Below are 4,061 nucleotides of genomic sequence, written 5' to 3'. Positions count from 1 at the left end.
TTTCTCACTTTCATAATAGTGCCTTTTGAAGAACAAGATTTTAATTTTGGTAGAGCCCCATTTATTTATCTGTTCTATTTTATACATTTTGTGTCCTATTTAATAAATATTTGACAAACCCAAGTCACTAAGATTTTCCCTAGTTTTTTGTGTAGTTTTATAGTTTTAGCTCTTACATTTATGTCCATGATCCATTTTGCATTAGCATTAATTTTTAGATATGGTGTGAAGTATTATGTCCAGTTTCTTTCTTTCTTTTTCTTTTTTTGCATATGCTTATCCAATTTTTATATCTTTTTTTTTATTTTCTTTTGGTGACAGACTCTCACTATGTCACCCTCAGTAGAGTGATGTGGTGTCACTGCTTATAGCAACCTCAAACTCTTGGGCTTAAGCGAGTCTCTTGCCTCAGCCTCCCAAGTAGCTGGGACTTCAGGCACCTGCCACAAAGCTGGCTATTTTTGTTGTTGTTGTTGTTGTTGTCATTGTTGTTTGGCAGGCCCAGGCCAGGTTCGAACCCGCCAGCCCCAGTGTATGTGGTCGGTGCCCTAGCTGCTGAGCTACAGGCACCAAGCCTATATCATTGTTTATTAAAAAGATTATCTTTTCCTCTTGAATTGCCTTGGTATATTTGTTGAAAATCAGTTGCCTATTGTGAATCTATTTCTAGACTCTCTTGTTCTATAGATCTTTACCTCTATGCCAATTCCACAGTACTTTGATTACCAAGCTTTAGGATAAGATTAAAATTATATAGTGTAAATCCTTCAAATTTGTTATTTATTAAAGTTGTTTCGACTGTATAGGTTCTTTGCATTTTCATATAAATTTTAGAATCAGCTTGCCAATTTCATTTTTTTTTTGTATTTTAGGGCTTTTTTTCAAATTTGTTATTCATCAGGAGTGACTGAAATAAAAAATATAATTGAGTCCCATCGTCACCATGGAAATGGCTTTAAGAGAAAGCTGGTCAGATAAATATTACAGTTTCCCATTTTCAGTCAGTAAATAATTGCCACTGATAGACAGCCATAAGTCTGTTAAGAATGATCAAGATACATTATATAATACGTGCATACAGCATGCCTGTTCACAGAAGGAAACTAGTTGATTGCATCATAAAAGATGCCTCTGAAAATATTGGGCTATGCATCCTTGAAAAAGGCTTTGCCTCCTTCATTATGAAGAATCTTCCTTTGGCAGTCAACTGTGCAGGGTACATGATGTTGGTTCCTTTACATCCTGACTGCATGTGCCGACCAACAGTGTCAAAAGGATAGGAAGTCAACCCAGCAACGGCAGTGACAGACTGTGCTGTCATCCAACTGGTGATGATAGGAGTATTCTTGGGATCTGGAAGCGTTCCCTTTGAAGTGTTCCCAAAATAGGCAGCTCAGTAGTCCATAATACCCTTCACAATCACAGTAAAGCCTTGGTATAGGTCCCTCATCCCAACCAATTTAGTAGATCTTGACCAGGCAGTCACTGAAGCCTCCGAATTCCCTTTCAACTCCAGCTTTACCCACATCTGCTACTAGACGGGTATCAGCAAAATCAGGAGGGTACAAAAAACACAAGGATGTAGCCCCAGCAGTACCACCTGATGCCAGATTCTCTGTAAAGTAGTGCCATAACTGGGCCTTCCTGTGCATACCACCCGGAAGTTTTGCTTATATTTATCTTTGAAGGCAAAGTTGAGAGCCTAGCTGGGGAAGTATCTGATGATACCAGCCAGGTTAACAGACCAGAAAGACAGGACTCCCTGCTCCCTGGGATATGAACCTTGAGGTCTATAATGTCCTTGTAGTGCTTTTCTGGGGTGATTTGCTTGCTGACATACTGCACCTGCATTAGCAGCTTGACCCAGTCAGATGGACACTTACCGCCATTTTGGAGATGGCCCTGCCAACTCCACCTGCTAAGAAGTCCTTGATGAAGGGCACAGCAGCATCTACCATGTTGAAAGGAAAGAGAAGGCAGCATGTGACTGCAGGACAGGACTGGGATGTGAACTGGCTTTGACTCCAGGGCTCTCACCAACATCATTTTTCAAAAAACTTGCTAAATTTTGGATTGCATTGAATTTATAGATTATTTGGGGACAACTGATGTCTTAACAGTCCTGAATTTTCCCATTCATAAACATGGTATGTTCCTATTTACATTTTTAATTTCTCTCAGCAATGTTTATAGTCTGCAGAGTGCAGTTTTGCGTATCTGTTACTAAATTTATTCCAAAATATGTCATATTTTTATTCTCTTGTATCTGACATTATTTTTTAATTTCAATTTTCAATTGTTTGTTGCTAGTATACATAGTATATAGAATACAATTGGTGTTTTTTTATTACCAGTATATCTTAAATACTTACAGACCTGATTCTCTAACTTTAGTAGTTCTTTAAACATTTTAATTATTTTCTTCATAGATGATTATTTTGGGCATTTAAAGACAGTTTTGCTTTTTCTTGTCCACTCTAATTTCACCACCTAATGCCTCCAATATAATACTGGTAGAAGGCATAAAACCAGACATTCTTGTCTTGCTCCTGATCTTAGGGAGAAAGGATTCATTTCTTCATCATTAAGGAAAAGGTTACCTTTAGATTCTTTGTAAATAGTTTCTATCAGATTGAGTTCCTTTCTATTCCTAGTTTGTGGAGAATGTTTTTTAGAAGTGAATTTTGTCAAGTGTTTTTACTACATCTATTCTGTTGACCATATCGATTTTTTGAGGCTGTTAATATGGTAAATTACATTAATTTTTTAACATTAAGGCAAACTTCCATTCCTAGGATAAGTCCTATTGGTCACACTGTCATATGTATGGAAACCAATATTTTTTCTGTATATTATGAAATATGATTTGCTTAAATATTATTGAGAATTTTTATGTCTATTTTTATGAGGAGTATTAGTCTCTATTTCTCCTTTCTTGTCATAGTATTTGTCTGGCTTTGAAATTGGGGTAAAAATGCTGGAGTCATAAAGTAAGTTGAGAACTCTTCCATTCTTTGGGAAAAAATGTTTAGTATTGGTGTTAATTCTTTTTAAAATATTTGGTAGATTCACCAGTGAAGCCAACTGGGTCTAGAATTTTCTTTGTTAGAAGATTTTAACCTGTCAATTCAATTTCTTTAATAGGTATAGAAATTGTCAGGTTATCTATTTCTTCTTGAATGAACTGTGATAATTTGTCTGTCATTAATTTGTCCATTTCAGCTAAGTTGTTGATTTTTATTCTCTTATGTTCTCTTAATCTCTGTAGGAATAATTGTGATGTCTTCTCTCTCATTTCTAACTTTGTATTTTCTCTCTTTTTTTCCCCATGAGTCTGACTGGAAACATCTTTTAGTCAAATTGATTTTTATGTATTCTTTTTAATTTTTTAATTAATTTTTATTCTAGTCTTTAATATTTTCTTTCTTTTACTTTCTTTGGGTTTCATTTGTTCTTCTTTTTCTACTTTCTTAAAGTAAAACCTAACGTTATTGATTTGAGAACTTTCTTTCCAAATATTAGCATTTCAGTGGTATAGCATTTCCTCTAAGAACAGCTTTGGCTACATTCCACAATTTTCAGTGTTTTCTTCTATTTTCCTTTCAGTTCAAAATATTTTCTAATTTCCTTTTTGTTTCTTCTTTAACTCATGGGTTAATTAGGATCCTATTATTTATTTTCCAATAAATAATATTGGATATTGGAGAATTTTCCAGATATCTTTTTTAAATTTTTCTTTAATTTAATTTCACGGGGCCAGAGAACAAACTTTGTATTTTCTGTCTTTTTCTTCTATAAATTCTTTAGACAGCTGTTGGGAATCTCATATTATTGTAATTGTGGTTTGTCTGTTTCTCTTTTTGATTATAGCAGGATTTTGTTTCATATATATTTTTAAGATCTGTTCTAGAGGACTATGTGCATAAAATTATCTCCCTTTGATAAACTGACTTCTTTATCACCTTGAAAGATACTTTTTGAACCCTAGTAATATTCTTTGTTTTGAAATCTAGTTTGTCTGATGTTAATATAGCAATTCCAGCTTTCTTTTGATTGGTGTT

The 4,061-nt window shown here is 34.4% G+C and overlaps 1 pseudogene; it reads right to left on the bottom strand.

Annotated features, from left to right (window-relative positions):
- Positions 1-1,103: 1,103 nt before the first annotated feature.
- LOC128590357 (ADP/ATP translocase 2-like) lies at positions 1,104-2,020 on the bottom strand (annotated as a pseudogene).
- Positions 2,021-4,061: the final 2,041 nt, after the last annotated feature.

This window comes from Nycticebus coucang, chromosome 1, assembly GCF_027406575.1.
Source record: "Nycticebus coucang isolate mNycCou1 chromosome 1, mNycCou1.pri, whole genome shotgun sequence".
Taxonomy (NCBI): domain Eukaryota; kingdom Metazoa; phylum Chordata; class Mammalia; order Primates; family Lorisidae; genus Nycticebus; species Nycticebus coucang.
Note: the sequence above shows the minus strand (reverse complement) of the source record. Positions and strands in the feature narration are given on the sequence as shown.